Source organism: Macaca mulatta, chromosome 16 (genome assembly GCF_049350105.2).
Source record: "Macaca mulatta isolate MMU2019108-1 chromosome 16, T2T-MMU8v2.0, whole genome shotgun sequence".
Classification (NCBI taxonomy): Eukaryota; Metazoa; Chordata; class Mammalia; order Primates; family Cercopithecidae; genus Macaca; species Macaca mulatta.
The window spans coordinates 43,505,483-43,532,895 of NC_133421.1; the positions used below are offsets into that span (position 1 = coordinate 43,505,483).

Genomic DNA, 27,413 nt, shown 5'->3' on the forward strand with positions numbered 1-27,413 from the left:
CCATAGGTCACAAAGCTTGGAAGTGACAGAGCCTGGATCCATTCCCAGGCAGACTGGCTCCAGCATGCACACTCTTGATGAACCGCACTCTACTGCTTCTTGTAGTATTTTCTCACCTTGACCACCACCTGGGGAAGTAGCAGGAGATCTGGGGAATCCTGTGAGAGCACTTAGGCCGCCTTCCTTTCATGCCAGGGAAGGGACTAGCCCAAGGGGAGCAGTGGGTTGGAGGAACAGAGCTCAGCTCCCCTCCTTCCAGCTCAGACCACTTGCCGGTGCTCTCCTCCTCCTCTGCAATGCTGGAAAGATGCCAGCCTGCCAAGGCCCTCACTATGCAGGTTCTGGATAGAGAGGAAGAACCTAAGCCACTGTACATGGGCTACTGTTCAAGGTATTTTAGTAACATGAAGATAGCAAATTACCCACAGTGAACAATTCTGTACAACAAGGTGTTCCCTGGTCTCCATCTGAGTACCTGTGCAGATGGTATTGTTAGCAGGTATACAGGAGAGGAGCCAGCCTTTGTGAAGGGGAGCTCTTTTGGGTGATTTGTCTTGCCTGTCTTGCTTTTGCTAAATAAAGAGGATAGCATGGGCTTTGGAAGGAGGCAGGTCTGAGTTGGTATTCTACCATGTCGTTCTGTAGCTGTGTGACCTTGGGTAAATTGCCTAACGTCTCTGAGCATCCCATCCATAAAATGGAAATAGCACTATTCCATGCAGAATTCTATGAGGATTAACAGGAGATAATGTATGTAAAGTAACTTACATAATACCATATTCATTATGAAAACAAACATATCTGAACCGCCATAAAAACTGGCAACATCATAGAATGTAACTCACTAAAAAGATCCAAGAATCAGGAATTAAGGCAAGAAGAGGATTACACTGTGTTGTTCACTAACTACACACCTGATATAGTACGAGAAGTAGTTTACACACATGTTCTCACTTTACCCTTTCATCAACACTGTGGGTTGGATGACACTGTACCCATTTTACAGATGAAGAGATTAAGGATCATAGAGGGTCAAGATCTTCTCCAGGAATGCTGCTTCTTTGACTCCTTCTGTTCTCAGATCAGTTCAAGCCTCTCAGCTTCACTTGCTAATTTTATACATAGTTGATTTCCGGCTCTATTTTATCCCTAGCTTCCGCAATCTGGAAATGTGCTTTGCACTGATAATTTTATCTATTCTGGTACACCAGTTGTTTCCATACAGGTCTCCATGACCTCACGCACCCACCCCAGTCTTCCTCCTAGCCCAAATGTGGGCTGTGCTCCCCTGTTTCTAGGGTCCTGTTTTATATCCATCCCACTGACACCTCACACTGTATGTCACCAAAAGCAACTCGCTCCACCCCAACTCCCCTTTTCCTGGTTCCCTGTGTTTATACATAGCACCTCTCTTGAGTCACCCAGGAGGAATTTCTTTGGTGTCTCCATTTATTTATTTACTTCCCCACAATACTCATATTCAGGCAGTGTCCTCTCTTCAGCAAGCCCCTCAACCACCATTCCCTGTTACCCACACAATGTTCTGATTAGAATTCTTCTTTTTTTCTGAGAGAGAGAGAGAGAGAGAGAGGGTCTTGCTCTGTGGTCTACACGGGAGTACAGTGGTGCAATCTCAGCTCACTGCAGCCTGAACCTCCCAGGCTTAAGCAATCTTTCCACCTCAGCCTCCCAAGTAGCTAGGACTACAGGCATGCACCACCATGCATGGCTAGCTTTTCTATTTTTTGTAAAGATGAGGTTTCACCACATAGCCCAGACTGGTCTTGAACTCCCAAGCTCAAGCAATACACCCCCTCAGCCTCCCAAAGTGTAGGGATTACAGGTGTAAGCCATCATGCCTGGCCTGTTTCGAATTTTTAAACACAACTTTGAAGGTGCTCAAAAGTCTTCGGTTACACCCCATTGTTACCTTATAAAGTCCTAACTATAGCTTGCCATTGGAGACACCATGAAATTGCATTTCAATCTATTTCTCCATCTAATACACACCACAGCAAAATGGGTAACACTGCTTCCAATAGTATATCTGATGCTTAATTAGTAGTAGTAATAAAAGCTGCCAGTGTCAGAAGCACTTGACATGCAGTGTCTCATTAATTCCTCACCACACTCCTGTGAGTAGACAAGATGTGAAACCTATGTAGTTGCACAGGGCCCTGTGCTCAGAAGGCTGTGCTCCTATGCCTGGTTTAATGTTCTGCTCTCACTGTGTGGAAATTTTTAAAGCTTTTTCAATTAGGGGCCTCACATTTTCATTCTTTCCTGGGCCCTGCAAACTATGTAGCCAGTCCTGGAAGCAGCTGCTATTATTACCCCCATTTTACAGATGTGAAAACCAAGGCCGCACAACTAATGAGCCCAAGACTCTTGTCAATACCCGTATTGTGCCAAGGGTGGCAGACCCACACTCTGGGCTTACTGTGTGCCATCTACTATGCTCCCTCCCTTCCTCCTCATCCCCGTGTTGCCAAAGTGAGTGGCATTTCCTGTCCTTAAGGTTAAATGACTTTCTCACAAGTTTGCCTGACTTTAAGCCCAGTGCCCTTCCTGCTACACTGATCCGAATAAAACGGTGCCTTCCCCCAAACTCCGAATTCCAAAGCCAGGCCTGGTGTCTGGCGAGCCCTGAACAGGGGGCAGAATCTCTGTGGAGACCTCTAAAAATAAAGCCCGCCTGCAACTGTGTTCTGAGACCTGAAGCTTCCTTCTTCCTCTTAAAAGCTGTTCCCATCTCTGAAAGCAGCTTCTCACCATGGGCTGTGGCTGCTGCTTTTCCCGCACTGCAAGGGAGAAACAGAACAGATTGCAGGAGCAATTAAACCATCACATGGAAAGCCCAGAGAGATTGGGGAGGGGGGAGGAGATGTTGTTTCTTAATGGCCTGCCTCTATATTTAGCCTGAAATACCTCAATCTCTGACCCTTCCAGGGAGCAGGTAGAGGTGAGAGTGAAATAGGGGGCTTCAGCTCCGTTGGGCTTCTGGGTCAGGAAGCGCCCATCTGCCAGTGTGCGGCCCCATTACTGCCATGCCTTACAGGGACTCACCATATGGCAGGACAGGAAACCCCAACCATAAAACAAGCAGTGAAACCACAGCACAGCCTGCCTAGGTGGAATTTGGCAAGATGACTCAGCAAAGATGTTAAGACAACAACGGGGAGCTGGCCTGCCCCACAGGATGCCAACTTCCCCAAGGGGATAGGGGGCTTGTGACAGGTGGTGAAGGGTGGTCAGCCTTTAGTTTCAGCCCCAGTTACAGAAGAGCCTCCATTCCTCTCACTTGCTGCATCCTGAGTCAGACAATGTGTGTGGGGCGGATGGCAGTGAGCTTTAAAAAAAGCACAGAGGCCAGGGCCCCAGTCCTAGAGATAATAATTGATTCTGGAGTGGGGTTCAGACATCTGTATTTACTTAAAACTCTCCAGGTAGTTACAAGCATGGCCTGTTGAGAAACAACCAGTAGTAAGAATAGGCATAAGATGCATTTGACTTTATATTCTAGTTTTGGTCCTTCACTTTTTGGGGGACTTTGAAGAAGTGCAGGTTTATCTCAGAGTCTCAGTTTTTCCTTCTCTATGTGAGTATGACATTCTCGATTTCTGGTACATAGTGGATGCCCAGTAAATGTTGCGGGCTCACCAAATGGATGAATGAATGGATGATGTAAGCAAATGAGTAAATACATAACCTAGTACAGACGATGTTAGTTCCTTCAGCCACAGGGATATGGCTGCTTCTCTTGGGCTAGGCTGTCCCACAGGCAGACTCAGTGACAAGGAATGAAGTAGTCTATCTGCGAGGTGGTCCCAAGTAACATCAGCAGAGGATCTGGGGAATGAGAAAGGGGAGGGCAGGAAGCAATGCAGGGTGCATTAATAAGCCCATTACTATTGTGGACAATTGAGGCTCCGTCCCACTGGGGTCTCTGGGTGACAATGTGGATATGTTGCAGAGTTGTCTTACCTGAGGGATGGGAGCTGTACCTATTCTCCAGCTCCCATCATCAATGACTGAGGGCCATTCCTGGGGGCAGGAACTCCAGGGCACTTCTGCTCTGTCCTGCTTGTGGGCTGAGAGAAAGCCCTGGGGCAGAGAAGTGGAGAGTCCCAACTGTTTGTTCTAGAATGCCATCGGCAGCTACTGCCACGGTGAGTGCCAAGGGGATACAGGTGAGGCACCTGCCTCGCTAGGCCTCTGATATGTAACTTTCCACACTGGGCTAGGGGTCTGGGGGAAGAGGGGAAGGAAAGGCCCACTCATAGTCCAAGATCACTTATACCACACAGCTGCCAGTACCATTAGGATCTAGCAATGCAAAGTCCTGTTTATCTCAACATGCCTGTTTCCTCGGCAGTTCTGAGGCTAGCAGTGTTTCTCAGTCTCTGAACTATTGACATTTTGGGCTCATTAATTCTTTGTTGTAGGGAGCTGTTCTGTGGATTGTAGGATGTTTAGCAGCATCCCTGGCCTCTACCCACTAGATGCCAGTAGCACCTTTCATTATGACAACAAAGCTTGTTTCCAGACATTATCAAATGTCCCCTGGGTGGCAAAGTCGCCCTCAGTTGAGAACCAGTGGGGTAGTTGGATACCTTTCCTCATCCTCGAAGCCCAGGCAGCACCCCACTTAAACTTCTGGAGCTGTGGATGCATCCTGACCAGGCCATGCTCTCCTTGGTCTCTGCTTAGTCGAATGCTGTGCTTGGAACACATCCCAGAGACAGGCAGTGCCCACACCCAGCTGTGAAACATGCTGCTCCCCTGCTGAGCCAAGCCCTGAGCTATGGGCAGAGGAAGTTAAGCAGCAGCCGTGGCATCACAGTTGGACTGTGGGGACCACACAAGACAGGGAAGTTAGGCAGCTTCAGCTCCAGCGGCCTGCACTCCAATCTGGGTCCCAGAGGCCAAGGAGGAGGATTTATCAGACCAACCCCTAACACAGAGCCAGGGAGATTTAAGGCTAACTCAACAAGGAGTTTTTGTGAAGAGTTGTAAGCACTCATTGAGACTATGCAATTATCCTAAGAGATGCGGTGAGCACATGCAGAGCCAGCAGGGAAAGCCATCCAGGCTGACTCCAAACTACTTGCTTTCATCATTAACCCTGGTGGCATCCGGTGAAAGGTGGGGGAGAAGTGGGGGCTGAGAAATCTTCCTCCAACAGGCCAGGGGAGATGCTCAGAACAAACCCAGGTGTCCTGAGTCACTCATGCTGACAGCAGATTCATCGCCCTTCAGTCCTGCAAAAGAGAGAGCCAGCCTCCCTTTGCTATACCTATCATCCTTCAAATCCGAGAAGCCACACTCGGGCATGACAGGGTTGTGTTTCTTCTCTGGGCTGCTCCTTCCACTCCCATTTCTTTATGCTTCCCTCCAGGATGCCTGTGCAATGCACACCACTCAAAGGGCACTCAGTGGCATGCAGTCCTCCAGCAGAAATGATTCACAGTCAAACGCAGAAGCCAGCTGAGCACAGAAACCAAAGACGGGCAGTGGGGCTCCAAGCCGGCTGTGCTAGCAGCACACCACCTCTCCTGCCTTTGTTTTCTGGGTTGTGAATGCTGCAGCTTACCTGGTCAAAACACGATAAAGCACCAAGCAGAAGCAGAGAAACCTCTGTTCTCTGGCCTGGCCCCTGCTGCAACCTTTAGAAGGCTTGAGAGAATATTTGGCACCAGGAGAAGAGCAATGGCAAGTCTAAAGGCAGCAAGGAGAACATTTCACACATATGCACACACACAAATGCATACACATACATACACTCACACGCCAGCTCCTGAAAGTGACAGTTTGTGAGTCCCTGTCCCTGCCCTCCCATTCACATGCATAATTAAAATTCCTCTGAAGATAAGAAAGGTGGGGAAGAAGCCAGGGATGACTTTGGCTGGAATGAACTCTCTGGAAATGCAAGATTGTGTCAGGACATGTCCATATACATGTAAGGACACACAAACACAGAATTAGAACATTTTCTACCTACGAATCTACCTATCTCATCTGTATTTGTGAAAAAAAAATTATAACCCAAAGAGATTAAGAGGCTTTGATAGGATTATACAGAGCTGGGACTCAAACTTGGATCTTCAGACCTAGACCTTGCGATGGATTTAGGGCAATCTGAATCCATGATTTAATTGGGAGAGGGACAAGGGATTGAAATTCTTGGCCTGTCTTCGTGTAAATAGAAGCTGTGATTCTGCTGACATTAGTAATAATTTTTCTCCGAGACTGAGAAAAACAACAGAAGTAATAATAATAACCACCAGGCTCAGGGTTCTTGGAGTTACCAAGTACTTTCCCGTTTGTAACCTCAGGTGATTTTGCCAACAATGTGGGCTGAGGGATTAATGATCTCACCGCCTCCTCCTTACAGAGGAGAAACAAAGTCTTCAAAGGCTCAATAATGTTGAGAACTACTATAAACTATAGACTAACAAATGTTAAGTTAATATTATTAATGTCATCAACATTATACAGCTGACTTACCAAACATGTCACATGATGTCTTAAGGATGGAGAGTCACGCCGTGTCCATCTGTGAATCCCCCAAATGTCCCAAAAAAGAACTTGACATACAGTAGGTGACCAATGTACCTTTGACAATTGATTCATTTACTGAATGCATGACAGGAAGGACAATAGAAAAATACTCACACTCAGTATCTCTGTGGGCTCTAAACTCTAAATAGTAGTTTCTCTTTCCTTAGAAACAAACAAACAAAGGTCAGCATTGCCCAGAGCTCCAGTGATCTCTAGGCTTAGATTAATGGTCCCCTAGTTCTTTGTGTCGGACTGGTTCAGCTACGTGGTTTCTGACTATACAGCATGCTTTAAGGAGCATCAAGAAGCATTCTCTGTTTGGAAAAACAAAACAAAACAATCCAAAACTCCTTTATTGCTTGAAATTTGCACCTTCCACTCCCTCAAGCTAAGGTGTGAAAAGCTCAATTAGTTGTCTGTGATCAGACATCACGCCTTACTAAGGATTAGTTTATAGACTAGCTCCTGCCACACGGCTAATCCTCAAGAAGAGAACACAGGTCACTTTTGATGAAGAATAATCGTGTTAACACAAGCTTTAGGTCTCATAACACACTGTGGGAACTTGGGCCCCATCGTAGACAATGAAGAGTCCCAGCCAGCTAGCACTGGAGAAAAGGTGACTACAGATGCAGACGAACCTTGCCCAGCTTCCTCCCTCTCTGGGTCACAGTTTCCTTCTGTGCAAATTAGAGCCTGAGACTGAAAGAGGGATGTGCTGACAAAACTAACCCAGGTCAGGTGGTCAGTGTCAGAGTTATGCCTGGAGCCAGCCCTGAATGTGGCACATCCACAGTGAGGGAATCTCTACCCGAAGAGGGAGTGATCTGAATCTCTGCATCGTCTCTTGGGCTTGGCTGCTAGAGTTTCTGGGCTGGAAGCAGGAGCAGAAACGTTCTCTGCAGAGACTGAGTTGGAACACACAGAGCTCAGCTCTGAATTGTAGTCCAAATCCCAGAAGCTACTGAAGGGCCAAGGGTTACTCAGTTGAAGGGATCAGAAGCAGATGCTAGGAGCCAAGGATTTAGGATCTAGGGAGAGCAGCCAGCACAACCCAGTGGAGACATCAACAGAGGGGCTGTGGTTCCCAGTTTCCCATTCAGGTGCAGATGGAGGCAAGCTGCCATTGTTGGGGGTGGGTGGAGAGGATAGAAGCTGTACTTAAAGAGCCCTGGCAGAATGGCCAAACCAGGCTTCCTCCAGTAGCAATAAGCCCAGACTTGGGCAACTGAGTGCTTTTCTCACTGCCCAGCAGGGCAGGGATGCAAATTCCAGAGTGAAGATTTGGTAGGCAGGAGCGCTCTAATTTTCAATTACAGTGTTCACACCAAATGGAGCTCTGCGGCTCTCCCTCTACTCTGGGTGTATTTGACTTTGAATCAAGTGACCTCCTGAACATATAGACACAGAGAGGAGTGGTTTGGTCCTGCTCACTCACCCCATCAGGCTGCCACGGGACATGAGCCGCAGCCCATCGTTTACACACAGGCTTATGAAAGCAAATAGGATTTGGCCTAGATTGCTAACAGGCTCTCCTCTGGGTAAGAGTATTTGCTGTGATCCTTGGGGTGTTTCCTGTGGAGCACAGGACACCTAACAGGGCCTGCTTGGTTGCACTGGACCTCAGGGATGCCTTGCCAGTCCTATTCCCCTTACCCCAGGAGAGTTCTAAACATTTGCTTAAGACATCTCCGTGCATCATCCTCTCACCTGGTCCAGGAGAAGGAAAGTTCTGATTTTCCACCTTCTACTCTGTCCTCCAAAATCTCCTGCCTTTTACTGTCCACTAATCCCCACTCACTCAGTCTTCTTCCTGGCTTCAGTTTCTTCAGCTGGGAAATGGGACGATTCCGTGAGATGCTTTCTTAGGTTTCTTTCTCCTCAGACCTCCTGTGCTCTCTGGAAGCTCTGGGAAGTGGAAAGCAGTCTGGCTTGGAAGTCTATTACCAAACTTCCCCTTTCCTGAATAGGTGACCATGAGTAATTCCCTCCCAATTCCCAAGTCTCAGGGTCTCCAGCTCCAACCTTAAGGAAGCAGATTCAAAGATCTCTGAGCTCACTTCTCTTTGGTGCCTTACTCCAGCAGCCATTGTGCTTATGTGTGTGTATGTATGTGTGTACAACCTCAGCTGGCTTTGCCCGCCTGGCACCCCAGCCCTATGCCTGGATTTTTCCTTGGGCAGCCACCCTCCATCCGGCGGCATGCAGTCTCAGTGGTGGTATCCATCAAGGTATGCTGCCCAACAGGTGGACAGGAGACTTAGGCAAGTCCAACCAGCTTCTCTTTTCCTAGACACTGACTTGAATTGAGTGCCGCTAGGTGATAGGAATCCATCCATCCATCCATCCGTCCATAGAGCCCTGCCACAAAGAGAGTGCCCATGAATTCCTCCATCCTAGATACTCAGAGGTTCCTGATTCCTCTTCTTTGTGAGGCCACACCTATTTTAGCCTTAGTTCTGATTTTGTGAATTGCCCAGTATCCATCCATTCACATCTGTGTCTAAGTCCTACAAGCCTGCTCGAATGTCACCTTTTAAATGATGCCTTCCCTGGTCTCCCTATATAAACTTGAAGCCCCACCCTCATCCCTCAGCTTTTCCTCTCTTCCTCTCCTGCTTCATTTTTCTCCATAGTACCTTATCATGTTTTAACAATTGTATCATCTAATTTACTTATTTATGTGATGTGTTGGCCATCTCTCCCCACTAGAATGTAAGTTCCACGAGGCCAGGCATTTGTGTCTGCTTTATTCGTTGGTATATTGTCAGTGCTCAGAACAGTGTCTGACACAAGGCAGGCACTCACTAAATATTTGTTGAATGAATGAATGCATGAAATCATGCTTGCAAGTTGACCTCAGTTGGTTTCGGCCACTAACCCTAATTGAGACTGTCTCCTTTTCTTCCCTGTAGATCCTTTCTCTCTCCCCAGGATGGAAGCCCTTTTGCTGATATGGGATTGCACAGCCTGAACAGAAGCAGGGATCAGAGCCCAAATAAAGGGTTGGGCCTCTTGGGGTGGAGGCCCAGTCTAGTCCTCTTCCAGGGAAAGGTGGCTTAATATTCTCCCTCTATCATCCTGTCTTCTCCTTTCTATCCCTTGTCCTAGACCCACCTCTGTAATCTGAACCACTTTCATTTAAGGAAACCCAAAGTCATGATCTGTTTTCTAGGAAAGTCAGAGCCAAAGACATGAACAGAAAAGAAAAAAAATTGCTGACAAGTCTCAGTGGGCCAGGACCTGAAAATCAATTTGACACATCAATTTTTTGGATTTAATAACTCATGCTCCCATGGAATCAAGGTCATAAATAGTAAAGAGAGTTCCAGGCAAGCCTACCAAAATCTGTTTGACTCAGCTGGAGACCTTGATCCCATCTCTCTGCTCTGTTCCCATTAATAATTTCCTCTCCTAGATGCTTCCTCTCTTTGGTTTGGTTCCCACATTATTGCCCTGTCAATGATGTTTGCCTACATTTCTGTCTCTTCCTTCTCTGCATCTCTCCTCTTCTTCCCCTGTTCATTGAATGAAGTCATCCCACAAGGCTCTGTTCTTTGCTGTCTGGACTTCTCAGCCTACATTTAATCCTCAGGAATGTAAGTCTCTCCTTTTAAGTTACCATGTTGAAGACTTCCCCCAGTTCTTCTCAGTACCCCCCAAATCTCTAGCCATTGGATGGCTTCCTCAACTGGAAATCTGACTGATCCTTGCTTATCTTCAGACCTCCCCTTTTTAAATTTCTCTGTCCCCAAATTGGATGGACGCTCTTGGATCATCTGCTTGAATGTCACGCTTTCAATGAAGCCTTCCCTGGTCTCCTTATATATTAATACCCCATTTACAGATCCAAGACCATCTGTAAATGGGGTATTAGTCCCTTTTTCAAATAACTGTTGAGTGAGTTTAACAATATGATTCATCTACAGGTGCTTTGAAATGGTACGACTGTTACTTGGTCTAATTCAGTCTCAGACTGCTGCTTGTGAAATGCCTACCCTCTATTTCCATAGTCTCACATAGTGAGTCCAGCTGTATACTCAGGGACTTGTGTCCCCATTCCCACAATAACCTGCCCAGCCCTGACCCCACATTCTAACTCTGGATTTTCATCATGCATGGACTCCTGGTATGAGCCCAGCCTAGTTTTCCACCTCACCTGTGGTCCATCCTCCCAACTGCTCTCTTCCAACTGGAGAGCCCACGTGGGCCCAAGGAAGGCAGGGAGGAAAGTGACATTGTTGAGCCCTGTGCCCAGTGAAGTACGTATGTGAGCTCATCCAATCCGCAGCTACTCCAGGAGGAAGGCATAATTATCCTCAATGCACAGATGAACAAACAGAGGCTCATGGAGGGTCGGCGACGTGTCCAAGGTCACTGACTCATCAGAAGGCTGCTTTGTTCTCACTCCATCAGGTGGCCCAAGGAGAAAAGTAAGACAGAAAGAGGAAGCCACTACGACAAACTTGTTCCTGCTGTGATACCCTTAAACATCAAATCATGAGATTAGGTGGTCCTGGGGGTGGGTGTGGACAGAGGAGGGAAAAGTGGCTGTACCGAAGCAAAGATGGAGGGAGGAGGGTGCAAGGATGGAGGGAGGAGGGTGCAAGGATGGAGGGAGGAGGGTGCCTGTGCTCAGCCATGCTAATTTTGACATTTTCCTGTGCGTCTGCTTGTCATCATCAACTTATAATTTAACCTCGTTGTGGCGACGCCTCTGGAATGTCAACAAGGCTTGCTGGAATTTCATTACAGCCAGGCAGCTGGCCCCTGGTATTTCGGATACAAATGATGTGCAGCTGCATTCTGGCCCTGCTGTCTTCATCCCCCATCTAGCAAACGGCAGCATTAGGCACACTTAATCCGGAGAGATATTCCCTACGCCGAGAAGAGGGCTTGTCAATTCCACCGGGGGCATTTCCTATGGACTGCTCTGCCTGAGCCAATTAACCTAGAGTAATTGCTGAAAAGCATTAGATGTTGATGATGGATGCAGGGGGCTGACCTCAGGGGTGGTTGGAGGGAAAGCGCTGAAAAATGAAACCTCCCCATATCTGCACAACATTTGCCACTTTCAGGGCACCTCTGCCTGCATCGTAGCAGTGGTACAGTGATCTGTGCTGGAAGGTTGTGGCATTCTCATTTTGCAAAAGTGAACATCAAAACTCAGAGGGAAAAATGATTTCAAGTTAACCAGAATAAGAAAACAGAAATCTGGGTACACAAAGTCCACGTCTAGATTTCACATTTATCCGACAAATATTTACTGAGTAGCTACTATGAGCCAGGCATTGTGCTTGTTTGAAGGATACGTTTTTTCTATCCTTGATAACCATGGCATTTTTTTCTGTAGGATTTTCCTTTCAGGCCCTCTCCTAAGAGAGATTCTTTCCCAATCCCCTACATCCTATACCTTTTACTTTCCTCTTCCCTCTGGCCCCATAGAGAAGGTTTTGATGTCTGTCGATTCCACATGAGTGCACGCAGGTTTCCTTGTCTGCCCCTCCCAACAAGAGCCTCATGACACTGATCGTTCCCAGGGACGGAGAAGGCCTGTCCTGTTACAGGACTCCTGCACCCTGTGAGCAGGCTGGAGAGGAATCTGGGGTCAGTGGTCTTGCTGGCTCTGAAAGCAGTGTCTGCAGCTGCCTGCCAGGCACATAGGTTCAAGCGGCCTTGCTAGCTCATGACATCATGGTGCAGTATGGAGGTCCTGGGCCACAGTTTCAGTGCTGTCTGTGACTCATGGGCTGTGGAGTCCTGGTGCCAGCCCTTGAAGGTGGGGCAGGAAAGCGAGGCACATGAGTGAATTCATAGCTGAGACCACACTGGACCTGGATCTTTCCCAGGTTTGAAGGTTGAATGTGCCTGTGCTGGCCAGGGCTTGATGAGCTTCTCCACTAGATGTGTAAACCCCACTCAATGTTCCCTATTATCACACTCAGGCCCTAGCCACTAGAAGCCTCATTTGCCTAAGTTTTTGTCCCAGTGTTTCCATGAAGGCAGAGAGAGGAGCTATTTGCATGGGGTCAGAGATATGGGAGCCCAGGGCTACACAGAAAAGATGGCAGGGAGCCTCTCACACCGCAGTCAAGTCAAGGCAGTCCAGGGTGGCTGCTGGGGCCAGACTGCCCCGTCAAGATCCAGCCTGCTTCTCACTGACTGTGTGATTAGGATGTCCTGCCCTAATCCTGGCCTTTAGTTTCTGCAACTTCAAAATAAGGACAAAATAACCTCCAAGGTCCAGGTTACTTTCCTATACAGAGCCTGGAACTGTGCCTGCCCCCATAGTGCACACACACAGCCAGCTAAAGGATGGTGTGCCTGGGGTGGGTCTGCAGGGCAAGTCCTATTTCATAGTTTAACATTTCTGACACCACCTGTGTCAAATTCCTATGCTTATGGTATGCTGGGAGAGTCGAGTCAAGGCCAGACTGAGGGTGACTCTGGCCCTCCGTGTTGGGCCTGCTCTCTGCAAATGCCTCCAACCCTGCCTTGGACAGAGGGAGGAGCAGGGAGTGTTAGGAAGGGCCTGGGGTGTGGAAGAGCTTCTAAGCCCACCAGTGAGTCCTGGTGCATATGGAGGGAGAGCAAGGAGGGCTTCTAAACATGGGTCATAGATAAACTCGCTTAGGGGGTTTATAGGAGAAACATTATCACAAAAGGGCTGAGTGTAAGTACAGAAGTGGACAGGACAACCTTATTGTGTCTCCTTGGTGACAGCTTCAACTAGAGTTAGTTTACAGACTACATGTAAGGTGTCAGGCAGTCAACCCCCAGCTGGTTCAGGGGCCTTGGTCTCTCCCGGAAGTTGTCTTCCCCAAGTCTATGACTCATGACCAGGAGAGAGGAGGGTGGGCAGTGAGTTGAATGAAGGCAAATCACCCTCTAAAGCCTGGACCCAGGCCATGACACCAATCCGTCAGAGCGGGGACCTTGGCCTGGCGTTGTCTTAGGGGCACAAGAGTGACCATTCACACTACCTGCCTCTATCCTTCCTTCCTTCCTGCATGAGACCTGGTGTAGCCGCTGCTCCATGCCTACCACTGGGTCATAGAAACTCAAGAGTTTCCCTGGGGCAGCTGCCAGGGAGAGAGGTCATCAGAAACCCTGACTTCTCCCTACCACCCAGCCAAACTCCACCAAGCCCAGGAGTGGCTCTCCCTGAGCCTGGTGTCCCCTCTCTGCACAGAGTAGTTTAAGAAATCCAGAAAAGTCATAACCCTCAGGAATCCACACTGAATGTGAGCTGGCATCAGCCCTCTCTGTACTGGGCCTCCTCAGGTACTAAGATGGGTTATATTTGGGGTAAGAGGGGACAGAAAGTCCTCATGTGTCAGGAAAAAGTTACAAAATTCCACCCCTCATACAAGAACTCTCTCACTTTTTCCTCCTCTGAGCATTCTGCAGAGCTGGGGTGAACCACGTTGGCCATTGTGAAAGTGCAAATTCAGGAATGCTGAGGTCATTACTCAAGGTGACATCACTTATAAGTGGCCAGCCCTTGACCTACAAGGTCTAAATCCCATTTCTGTCTTCACACTTACAGGCTTCCATTTCTGCTTATGCACTTTCAATAATGAACTCGGGAACTCAGTCTCTCTTGAATGGACCTCCACATAGAAGAGCCTCAAGTGGTCCAAAGTAACTAGCCTTCTCTCTGTGCCTCTTAGGCCTCCTCTATTCTTTCTCTACTGGACACAGCAACAACAAGTGTCCGAGTCACTTAGTATTCCTGGTATTCTGAGTTGGGCTTCAACTGGGGTGAGCCTTGTAGATTCTCAGACAGCAGCATCAAGGGATGTGGGCTTCAAGCCAAGTCACATAATAGTAAAATAATAATAATAATAATAAAGATAGAGACACAAACACAAGGACACTGGGGCAAGCATAAGAGGTTAGAGCCACAAACAGAGACAAATAGGTGCTGGGAGCATGGTGGAAGGACACATCTCCACTGACAGCCACATATTTTCAGGACCCAAGAGCCCAAGGACAGACAGAGCTCAAGCAAGGCTCTGAGTGAGGGAGGTGAGAAGCTGGATGAGGGCTGGCCTTTGTGTCTCCATCTCTGCCACTTGACCAAGATCAAAGAACTTCCCTAGATGAGCTTAGACATCTAGAAATGACTCTGGGCGAGAAGAAAGGGAGACGAGGAAGTGAAAGGAGTGAAAGAATGGGCCACAACACATATGGAGATGGGATGGCAGGGGAAAGGATGAGGAGCTTGGGAATGGGAAGAAGTTTTCTGAGAACTTCGGTAGGTTGAGGCAACAGGTTGTGGTGGATGCTGTGATGTGCTTCCCAGGTCCCTCTTCAAGAAGGAAGGACTTATCTTGCTACTTGCTGGGGATGCTGCCTGCAGAAAGTTCTCAGCTGCCAGCTCCCCATGAGGTTTGCCCTAACCCTGACCACAGAGAGCTGCCTTGCTCCAGATCATGCCTTCTTTACAGGGCGGTTCACATCCGATGACAGATCCATGGAAAGATATTGAGGCCTGAACCGCTTTCCCCATCTGGAACAACTCTGAAGGCTCACTCCATTTTCACATTTCCCATGGCATCAGGTAAGATGCTCATTGAGACTGCATCACAGCTCAGCTTCTCCTTCTGCCTAATCTTGCTTTCTCCCCATTCCTTCCTTAAGTGTAATTTTATGAGTTCTTCCTAATAAACCATTGCAAGTAAATATCTATTTCAGAGTTTCCTTCCTGGGGACCCAATCTGTGACACAGGTTTAAACTCTGAGCAGGAAGTTTTCATTTTGCCTGGCCCACAGTTTACAAAGAACATTGATGGCTTCAATCTCACTTGATCTTCACAATAACTTGGTGAAGTGGGTGGTACTGTTCTTACTTAACAGATGAGGAAATTGAGGCTGGGAGAAGTCAAATTACTGTTCAAAGACCAAAACGTCAAGGAATTGATGGAACCAGGACTTAAAGCCTGGTCTGTTGGGCTCTCAAATGTATGCTCTTTCCTCTCTTGCACAGTTTCTAAAGAAAAGAAAGAAGGAAGGGAGGGAGGAAAGGGGGGAAAAGGAGAAGAAAGAAGGAAAGAAGGAAAGAAGGAAAGAAGGGAGGGAGGGAAGATTAGCTAATATCTAGCACTAATTCTGAACTAGGCACCATGCTCAGCATTTTACATGCATTATCTTATTTAATCCTCACAACTTTATGACATATGTATTATTTGTATCCCTATGTTATAGATGAGGAATTTGAGGCTCAGAGAATTGCAACGTTATCTAAGGTCACACAGCCTTGTGTGAGGAAGGGGCTTGACACAAACTCACTTCCATCTGACTCCAAGCCAGGCATCTTAACCACTACTATCAGGGAGAATTGGCACCAACCAGAAGGATGAGGAGCCTAAAGAAGCAGTTGTGGGCTAGAGTATTGGGGAATCCAGAGCAGCTAACCAAGATGCTAAGCACCTGAGTAAATGGGAAGCTTGGACAGATCTGCATCCTTGTTCTCCTGGGAGAAGACAGGGCCTGCTTGGGGGCTGACCCAGTTCATGCCTGGAGCCATTGCTTGGAAATTGCACCCAGCCAATCCCCAGCCATAATTACCACTAGGCTTGCAGCACTGGGCTGAGAGCTGGAAATAGCTCTGCATTTATTTACCCTGCAATTACATGCTACATTAAATGTTCCACAAGAACATGGCGATCACCCTGCAATTAGCTGGTCCCTGCTTCCCGGGCAAGAGAAGGCTGGAGACAGTTACTGGGTGAAATCAAGTGCTCCCTGGTTTCTTAATGGGCCTGGGGTCACCTTGTAACTTATGCTGGTGGACCTGGCCAGAGGCTGCAACTCCAAGTGGGAGCTTCTTCAGCTCCTGAAGGAGAGAGATTAACATCTGGGTCAGATCTGAGTCCAACTTTGCTACGGGTTCTGTAACGAGATCGTCCATTAGTGGGTCCTTGCCCCTACTGTCTTGTCTAGCTCCTCCCAAGGCATCTGGTGTCTCTCTGTATTTTACTTTTGGAGTTCCTGAACTCCACCAGCCTTTGCATAGGTCATTTCCTATCATGTTGACCTCGTAAAGTCCTATCTACCTTTCAAGATTCAGCTCAACTGTCATCTTCTCTGGGAAGTATATTTTGAAAGGAGATTGTATAGAAAAGTGAAAATCAGACATACTTAATGACAAAATACCAGCTTCATTACTTAATAGCTATGTGACTTTCAGCAAGTTACTTGGCCTCTCTGAACCTCAATATATGTGTGTATGTGTACATGGGTGTATAGAATTCCCTGGTATCATATGCATATACACATTATGTGTATACATACACAAGAACTTAAAGTCTTCTAGTTAGGGACAGATTTTAGCAACGTGGAAACAGCATGGTGCCTCACACACAGTAGGTGTGCACCACATCTTTCTTGAATCAATGAGTCAGTGAGTAAATCAACCAATCAATCAAAATAAACCAATTAGGAACTGTTAACGTGTGTGTACCCATGTTTACCTTTGTGGCTGTCCGCTTAACTTGCTGCATATAAACAAGTATACCCGTTATTCAAAAACATAATATGTGCACATGATGGTAATTGGTCTCTAGTTGCCTGGAGATTCCAGAGAACCGGTTCCCAGGCTGTGTGGATAGACTAAGAATGCCAGGAAAAGACACTAAGAAAAGAGTTAATTATATATTTACTACCTCTGTCATTTGCTCCTAATTATGTCTTGGCAAGCTGTGTCTCCTGGATGAGTCTTAAATCTCAGTGTCTTTAAAAATATAATAATAAATCAATGTGAGATGAAATGCTCCCAACAGCCAAAATGCCCCGGACAGTTTTCAATCAGTGAGAGTGCCAGTGAACAGTTCTGGCCCCAGTTTCGATGATGTTTGGGCCTTAGGAACCAGATATGGAGCCAGAAAAATAGTAAGAGAGCAGAGCTGTGTCTAGAACATGTCACTGAGGCCTCTTCTCAGTCTTCTGAGGGTCACCTGGAATCCTTTCGGCCTCTGCCTGCTGCCAATGTATCATGAGGCAACAGAGGAGGAAGTTAGGCACGTAAATTCACGAGCAACCCTGGTGCATTTTTCTTGGTTTCTGGACTGTGAAGACAAGGCCCATTTACTCAGCCCTCTGTATGTCAGTGACTCTCAACTGGGGGCAATTCTGTCCTCCTAGCAGACATTTGTAAAAGTCTGGAGTTATTTTCAGTGGTTACCACTTGGGGATTTTGCTACTGGCATCCAATGGGTAGAGGCCAGGGATGCTGCTAAACATTCTACAATGCACAGGATACTCCCACCCACAACAAAGAATTATCTGGCTTAAAATGTCAATAATGCCCAGGTTGAGAAGCCCTCTGTTTGTGCTGGCAAGCTTGGGCCCTGGCAGCATGTGTCCGTGCTGTCTGTTCCTGTTGTCACTCATTCTGTTTTTCAGACCTCTTCATGTTCTTTTCTATTTTGGTTTCTAATAAGGGACACAGGCACACACATGCTCAGAACAAATGCACAGCCTTCCTTCCCCATAACCCCTTTTTGGCTGCAATCGTATTCACTGAGAATTAGTCAGCCCTCTCCAAGGGAGGGGAGTGGACACTCACCTTGACAGCCTGTGGGCACCTGCACATGCTGGCTCTTTCTCTCCTCCCAGGGATAAGACCACACTTCTCTCACTGGTCCCAGTGGGCATAGCAAAAGCAACAAAGTTGTGGGGCTTGTTGGTGCTTCATCGAACAGGCCTAGGCAGGAGGCCCAGTGCAGCCCTGTCTGTGAGATGACCTGGAAATCTGTGTTTCTTATCAAGTGTCAACACACATGCCCAGCAGTTTCGCTCTGTTCCATCACAAGCAATCAAACACGCCTACATCGTGCAAGCAATTTTTAGGTCTCCTAGTTTCTATTATTAAAGCCTCTTGCCTAGGATTCAAAGGTCCATGGCACATAAAAGGGCCAAGAGGAAATTTCCCAGGATTTTCTCATGTAGTCTTCACAACCACCCGATGATGCAGACACTTGTGCATCCCCTTCACAATTGGGGGAAAGAGGCTCTAAGGACAGAACAGTGCCTTTGCACTGCATGAGTCAGATCTTGACACTTGTCTGTCTAAGCTGGTGCTGGAAATAATGAAGCTGAGACGGAAACACCAGTCCATTTGACCCTAAGCAAGGCATGGGCTCTTGACACTACAGCTGTTGCTGAAAGGAAATGGAAGAAGGAGAGGCAACAAGAATAGAAAGGGATGTTTCTGAGCACAAGAGCAGAGGAAATAGAAGGCATGGATTACCTCTTCAACCCTGACATTCTCCTAGCTCATAAGCACATCCCTGTCCTTTAACATCTGGGTATCTTAGAGGGCACCAGAAACTTCAGACACTGAAAGGAAAGACATTCTAAAAGGTGGAAGGAAAGTGGCATTTGGGGACTGCTATAGGCAGTCTGAATATAGATGTGAGTGATAAACATATGGGGCTCATTACTCCAAGAGGCCCAGGCTTCTTCTAAACAGGTGTCAGGAGAATTTTAATCAAAGCCTCAAGCCATGATGAGTTACTAAAGGTATGGAGGGATATGAGTAGGACATTTCAGCTCAGTCAGCTTCAAGAACACCTTGGATAGACCATAGGCAGATGGGCACTTGGGAAATGATCTATATAAAGTACCATAAACTTCTCTGCAAATTATTTCCACCCCAACCTCTCCCCAGTCACACACACAACTTTTTTCGAATCCAGCATTTCTCAACGTGTGTCCCATAGAGCAGTACCTCGTAACTTTAGTGTGCACAGAAACTTTAATGTGTCCTCGGAGTGTCCAGGGTGGGCCTGACATTCTGCGTCTCTAACAAGCTCTCAAGAAATGCTGACGCAACTGGTCTACAGCCCATACTTGAATGGAGAGGTTTTAGAATACTGGCTAAGCAAGATGTTAATGGTCTTTAAGGGAAAAGAAAAGATTCCAGAGGCAAAATGTTTGGGACATACAACATTAAGTTTAACGAGTATCTGAACTACCAGCAGAAGAGGGCAGAGTGTAATATGTTTAAAGCTGTTAAGAGGCTTTATAGAAAACAAAAGGAGTTCCATGGTCAAACACTTTTGGGAGGACTTGGGTTAAGTTAAAGGAGTATGAAGAACTTCTCAGTGCCTTTACACTGAGTCAGATCTTGCCACTCCTCTGTCTGAAGCTGGTAATGTAGAAGCCTTTACATTGGCTGATAAGGCCCCCGGCACTTCACTGCTTCCTTCTCCCTATGTTGAAGCCTTTACATTGGCTGATAAGGCCCCCGGCACTTCACTGCTTCCTTCTCCCTATGTTGAAGCCTTTACATTGGCTGATAAGGCCCCCGGAACTTCACTGCTTCCTTCTCCCTATGTCCAGGTACACAGGCCTTTCCTGGGAAGAAAAAAATAGGCATCCCTTTGCCTCAGGGTCTTTGCCCTGGGTCTTTCCTCTGCCTGAAACATTCTCTGACAGCTAACTGTCTAACTCCATTGCCTTCTTCTTTTCTCAAAGGCCACCTTTTAGATGAGACTGCTCTAACCACCCTATGGAATTCTATAACCCGCACCTCTTGACCCTGGCATTTGCAATCCCCCTTATTTGAACTTTCTTTTTTATTTTCTTCCAATGCATTTTCACCTTCAAAGACACCATACAATTTCATAATTTATTATGTTTATTGCTTATTTTTTGTCTTTCCCATTAGACTGTAAGCTCCATGAGAACAGGAATCTGGTTTTTTTCCTTGCAGTATTATGAGTACCTAGAACAGTACCTGTGCTATAGTAGGTACTCTAAATATTTGCTGAATCAGCAATTGAGCAGCTGTCCAAAGTGAAGTTCTTAGTAGGAGTGGAATATAGTAAGCATCATTCTCCAAAGGCTTTTCATTGCAGAACCTATTTATTTCTTATTTCTTTTCCAACAGAGCATCTCAGCATGACCACTATTCCTAAATGCACATTTTCTAGGAAATGGCTGCTGTAGTAACTCACTGAGAATCCAGCCTTCATCCATTTTCCTAAATCCTTCTAGGCCTATTCATATTCATCCCCTGACAATCCCAGAGTGATGAATTCCATAAGTTTATTACCCACAGTATAAATTTGTCTTTAATTCTGCAAGAACAATGTCATGGGAGGGACACTCACTTCCCGCTCGCCTGCAAAAGACCCCTCGATGCCGCCACGGAGAAGAGGCACAGGGTTTCACACCATGCCTTGTAAGCCATAGGTGCTCCATAAATTCATATTTAACCCTCAAAGTAATCCTTTGAGGTGAGTCTTAATCTCCCATTATACAAATGAGAATCTGGGTCTCAGGGAGATTAAGTAGCTTACAGAGCCAGAATTTGGATAAAGGTCTGCCATGCCTTAATGCTCACATACTCTCCACAACACCAATGTGGTAAAGCTCACAAAATGGCATTTTCAAATGCCAAGGTACAGAATCAGAGACTTGGGAGCTGTGTGTCTGTCCAGAGTGCCTTCCTCATTAGCAGTGGCCATAGCACAGCAATAATAGCTACTGCTTATTGAGTTTTTACTATACACCAATCATTATTCTAAGCATTTTACATGCGTTAAGTATTTTAACTCCTAGAACCCAATGACCCTCACTTTACAGATGAGGAAGCTGAGGCAATTAAAAAGTTACATAGCATATTACCTTGCCCAAGGTCATATGGCTGTAGAGTAGCAGCATTACTTATGGCAGAATCAGGGGAAAAAAAGTCAGGCAAGGTACAGTTTTGAACCAACTCAGCTGCTCCCATGACCACCTCACTATGCTCTGGTGCTCAGGGCCAAATCCAGCTCCTCCTTCCCTCTTAGACCCACCCAGTGCTCCGCAGCAGTCTTGTCCCAGCCTTTGCATCTGTCTCCCAGCACTCTGATATACAAGAACACTTTTATGGATGGGAGTGCAGTTTACAGCCATCTGTCTGCAATCCCTAGCAACCCTTTCCCATACAGCTTCCCCAGATGATCCATGCTGGGCAGCTAGGGACTGGCACCAAGAAGGCCCTTGGAGACCATCACATTCAATCTCCTCATTTGAAATCTGGGAAACCTGAGATCCAGAGGAGATGCTGACTTGCTGAACACACACAATCAGAAATAAACCTGGACTAGGACACAGGCCTAGAAATCCCATTCCAGTGTCATTTAACCTGTTAGCCAACCAAACAACTAACCAACCAACCAACCAACCAGAAAGCATTTACTGAAGTACTGTTAGGTGAAAGTGCCAAGGAGTGACCAGGGTTTCTGCTCTAATGCCCACTGACTTATCATTTGTGTTCACTCATGCTTTCCTTCATTCATTTCTGAATTCAATAAATTGTTAGGCTCAAGAAATAACATGATAAAAAGACAATCTCTTCTAATGCATGAGACATACTTTAATAAAAATAACAGAAGTATATTCAGAATAATAAACAGTAATAAGAGCTTAAAGACATAAAAAATGTTTAAGGTCTTTTGACAGCATATAATTTGTGAGGGAGACAGGAAGGAATGTGACCTAGCCTGGAAATCAAAGAAAACTTCCTGGAAGAAGTGGCATCTGGAGTGAGATTTAAAGGATAGTAAGAGTGCATTACACTAGAAGGAATTAGGAGGAAGAGCATACATGAGAGACCTGAGACAGAATGAATGTAACATATTTAGAAATATAATAATGTAATTGTGAATGGTATAATATAGTATGGTGTGGTGTAGATGCATACACATATAAAATACAAGGCACTTTCCAGGGAAAGCAACTAACCTTTACTGAATGATTGCTACATGCCAGTCCCTTTATTACCTCCTTACTCAGTGGGAGGTAATTGAATCATGGGAGCAAGTCTTTCCCACGCCGTTCTCATGATAGTGAATATGTCTCATGAGATCTGATGGTTTTAAAGAGAGGAGTTCCCCTGCACAAGCTCTCTCTTTTTGCCTGCTGCCATCCATGTAAGATGTGACTTGCTCCTCCTTGCCTTCCGCCATGATTGTGAGGTCTCCTCAGCCATGTGGAACTGTAAGTCCCATTAAACCTCTTTCTTTTGTAAATTGCCCAGTCTTTATCAGCAGCATGAAAATGGACTAATACATCGACGCTTAGCAGATGCTGCTGATGTTCCCCTAAGTAGGTCCCATTCCTCTTTACCATTTCTGCTTGCCTTTCCTCCAGGTGCTGTGTTTTTGTTGCTGCTGTTTTGGTTTAGTTTTTGCCTCTAATCTAATGACCTCTTCCTAGTATTCCCCTCACAGGCCTGCCCTGAAGCTCTTAGATCCACTTTGCCATTGCTCCCAGAGAGCTATCAAAACCTGGGAGCTGAGTTATCCCCCCATCCCTGGTGACTCTTAGACAGTGACTGGTTGGGAGCAGGAAAGCCCAGCAACCTCACCCAGAGCAGGGACAAAAGCAGAGACGTAATTTATACTCTAGAGCTCGGAGTCAGGCTGAGCCAAGACTTTGTCCCAAATTGTTCCCTTGCCTGACTTCTTCCACTTCTATGCCCCTCTTCCCACCTCCCACAACTTCCTTATTTGTTTTTCCTGGGATTTCTCCTTAATAAATCACTCAGACAAGAATTCTCACTGTTCAGAAACTGCCTCTGGGGAACCCAACCTAAAACAGAACCCACATCTGTCTGAACTTGAAGCCCTTTTTCTTGTTAGTGAGACATGATGTTAAACAGTCACACCAGTGAAGGGTAAAGGAGTAGGAATGATGGTAAGGTCAAGAGCTGGGGAAGGTTTTTTGAGCTTAGAGGTGAAGAAGAAAGCCCCTGGGGACAAGAAATCTCAATTAAGCATCCAAAGACCTGCAGGTTATAAGCTCAGTGGAGAAAGCAGGCCTCCAGGGTTGGGAGGTATGATATCACAACAGAAGGACATGGCAAAAGTGACTGAGGTGCTTACACAACAGAGGGAATTGGCCCATCTGGAAATGGACTAATTTCCAAGAAATTGGAAAAGAGTGCTGGAAAGATCGGGACCAGACTGCCAAGGGTTTCTTTGGTATCAGGCTAAGGAGGCAAACGAGGGATGGAGAGAATATACCCTTTTGTGGTAGACATGCCTTGGTCCCACTGCCACACCCACCACTTCCTGGCTATGACCTTTAACAGGTAATTCAGTTGACTCAGCAGTGAAATCAAAAGACCTACTTTTGAGGATTAGATAAGAATAGCACAATTAAAATCCCTAGCCCATTACCAGAGACTCAAATGACGCTGTTGTTTTTTTTCTCATTCTTGAAGTTTGGGCTTAATTTTGTACAAGGTGTCACCGCAGAGACTTTGATCAAGAAAATGAAACATTCAAATATAGAAAACTCATACTAACAGGGGAGAAAAGGACAACTTAAAGAGGCAGACAGGAGACCTGGAGACCAATGAGTTTTTGCAGGAAACTAAGCGTGAAGGAACTGAGCCCAGTCTAGGGCTGCGGCAGTGGGAAGAAGGGGAAAGAGGCACTTCCGGTGATATTGACAAGGACAACTGGTCAGGCCTTCGTGCGTAATTAGCATGCAGGAGTGAAAGAGAGGCAGAAGCCCAAACTGTCTTTGAGGTTTTGACCTAGTGCCTGAATGCAAAAGAATGAGAGAAGAAGGCCTAGCTTAAGAGATAAGGTGGGGAATTTGATTTGATATATGTTGAGCTTGACTTTACATCTGGCCATCCAGAGAAGCAGCAGTATATAGTCCAAAGAGCCAGACAGGCCTGGGTTCAAATCGCAGCTCTGCCTCTTACTAACTGTGTGACTGGGTAAGTTTTAGGACCTCTGTGTGCCTCCATTTCCTCACCTGCAAAAAGGGAAAATAGATACAGGGTTGCTTTAAATATTGAGGCATACAAAATTGTCTGGCAACAGATAAATGCTCAACAAATGCTAACTTAAAAAAAATTTTCATATTCATCAGGCAATTGGGATCAAGTCTTGGAGTTGGCCTCAGAGCTAATACTGTAGATTTGGAAAGCAATGGACTAGAGGAAATGACTGAAACATAAGCACAGTTGAGATCAATTACCTTCTGGAGGAAAATGTCCTGTCAAAGACCAACAGGCACTGAAGATAAATGTTAAGTTAGTTGGCTTCTTCTGTTTTCCCACAAGGAGCACAACTCAATTTAGTTGTACAAACATTTATGAACCAGGCACAGTGGAAATGGGGACCCTGAGATGAATAAGATGTAGTTTTTGCCCTGAAAGGCTCACAATTTCTTGGAGGGATGGACACATAGAAAAACCAAGCAAAGTGCAATGTGAGAAGAATTATGCAAGAGGCATAAAGGGTGCACCAAGGAGGGAGTGATGAATTTTGCCTAGAGGATTTGGAGAGGAAATAACTGAAACACTAACATCTCTCCCACAGCATTAAACACAAATAAAAAATTCTCAAATAAATGAACTATGAATCATCACATACACTTAATTTTTAGTTCAAAGATGATCATTCAAAGACAAGAAACTCTAACAAAAATTGTAACTCCAAATGTTTAGGTTATTGCAGTAGAGAGAGTAGGGGATAAAGAATTGCAGATCTGGAAGCATCGAATTCTCTAGCTTCTAACTCAAACAGCTTCTAAACCACATGGGTGGTGGATGATGTAGTTAACTAGGGTTGACCACTGTAACAAAAACATCAGTCTGGGTTTTTATGAGTTTATGGGTGTGAAGCTTGGTGTTGACATGTGAGAAGAAAAATATCTTTTACCTATTAACTGAGTCTTGAGTTTTCAGACACTGAAAAGATGAGGATGATGGAGCTAGAGAAAAGATTCATAGATTCAACTAAATCAAATCCCTCTTTTGCTTTACTGATAAGGAGAAGACATCAGAGAGGGGAAGTGACTCGTGCAAAGTCACCCTGCTGGGGAGAGCCAGGATGAAGTCCCAGGGTTCCTGACTCCTAGTCAAGTTCTCTTTCTACACTACCACTGTGTCTTTTAAATGAACCCTTAACTCCAGATTTCCCCAATCTATCCTGCCACCGGCTGCATGTGCACATACAAATACTCCTAAATTGATCCCCGAGTGGCCCAGCACCTCCTCTGCATGGAGTAAGGGTCTGCTGCATCCTTGATCATATCACATAGGCAAGATACTCAGAGCTAACCACATGGTCTGGCCTCCAGGGGACCATCAACCAGCAGGAAGAATTCCCCAAGGCAAGGCACTGCTGGCTTTCTCAACATTCCACAAAATAACTGCACCTAATATTCCCCACTAATCAAGGTAGAAGGCTCTGCTAATTTCATTGATAACTTAATGAAATTATTAACCACTATCCAGTGGGGGCAGATTTGGTTTCTCCTTGGTTATAGGAATTCATCCATTTTTCACACAATTACAGCCTGAGAGGATCATCACTGAGGCTGCCAATTGTGGGCTTATTAGGATCAATTTAGACACAAGATTGGATTTCCTTTCTGCCCATAACCTTTCGTTCAAAGCAAATGAACTGATGTTCCTCAGATTAGTGTATTAATAAATGTTGTCCAGGAGGTGTTTGATCTTTAAGATTGGCCCAGTAGCAGAGTACCAACACTGCCCTGGGAGCTGCCAGGCTTCTCATGCCAACTTCAAGCAGCAAGCCCAAGCCACTTGGGGTCTCTGAGCCTCAGTTTCTCATTACCTACTGTGATAGAACTGGTCCATTTCAGTGGTTTGAACTAGAGACCCACAAGCTATCCACCATACCTTAAGATAGCTGACGGAATCATCTGTATTGCTGATCTAATGCTGCATAGACTAAGTAAAACTCTGACATCTCTCCTCTTGGGCAGAATTGTATCTTCTCAGTGCATAACACCAGTTAGCTCAGCCTAGTCAGATGCTGACTGGCTGTGGATGACATCATAGGTATTTGGAAGCCATTAGAGAAAAACAAAAGGGGATAACTGAGAAAATTGATTTCTAAGGTCTGTCTCTGGTCAGCTATTCATTCATCAAAACTCAACTTCCTTGACCCTGCCAGGCTGAATTTACTTATTTCCTTCCCACACCCTTCATTTGGGATTTCAGTTAACTGTGCACATGTGGGTCTTTTCCTAACAAGACTCTGCTTACCTTAAGGGTGCGGGGTGAATTCACTCTATCCACGAGTGTGATGGAGCTAACTCACACTGGCTCGCAAAAGCCAATTACCTGCATTTCTTCCAAACTCTGAGTTCAGTGGATTCTATGTTAGCTGCTTGAGATCAGTCATGGTGGGGATGTTTATAACAGAGAAATCAGCAAACACTACAAATCAGGGATTTGTTTCTTCCCAGAGCGCTGGTTGTTAAGTATTTACCAGCACATCACTGACTACATCGCCACTGCCTAGCATTTAGGATGTAATAAGCACGTAGTTGAGAGCTGATGAATAAATGAATGACCAGAGTCAGCAAACCTGGGTACTGACAGGTTTCGAGCAGCCTGAATGCTACATATACATGAGTTACAAAGCGTCCCAAGTAGTTTGCATGAGAGGTATACAACTAGAGTGGTGGCTTGAAACCTTGGCTGTATGTTAAAATTACCTGGTACCCAGGCAATAGCCCAGTCCTGAAGTCCTGAAGTGGATATTGGATATCAGTATTTTCTGTGCCCACATGATTTCATGTTCGAGGATCACTGATCTAGAAAAAGTTCCTGGACTAATCAAGGCCATCATGATACCCAGCCTCAGTGCCCCAGTGCCCATGACTGCCTACCACCTTAATTCAGGGAGCTTGAAAGTCAAGCAAAGAGATAATTTCACTGGTAGATTGGTAGCTTCCCTGTAATTAAGCAGTAAGGTCACAAGGAGGTGCTCCTCCCCAACTGGTATGGTTTCAGTTTTTTTGGCACGTGTCCAGAATGATGATTTAGTTAGGTAACCATTTAAGAGACAGTATCTTGA

At 46.0% G+C, this 27,413-nt stretch overlaps 1 protein-coding gene and 1 long non-coding RNA gene across 2 annotated transcripts in view; one reads left to right on the forward strand and one right to left on the reverse strand.

Moving 5' to 3' along the window:
• ASIC2 (acid sensing ion channel subunit 2) overlaps window positions 1–27,413 on the reverse strand; it is a 1,127,000-nt gene that overhangs the window by 945,603 nt on the left and 153,984 nt on the right.
• LOC144335438 (uncharacterized) overlaps window positions 1–27,413 on the forward strand; it is a 41,847-nt gene that overhangs the window by 1,069 nt on the left and 13,365 nt on the right. Inside the window, exon 3 of the long non-coding RNA XR_013406291.1 lies at window positions 15,015–15,127. This is a non-coding gene — a long non-coding RNA (uncharacterized LOC144335438). The remainder of the gene's footprint in view (window positions 1–15,014; window positions 15,128–27,413) is intronic.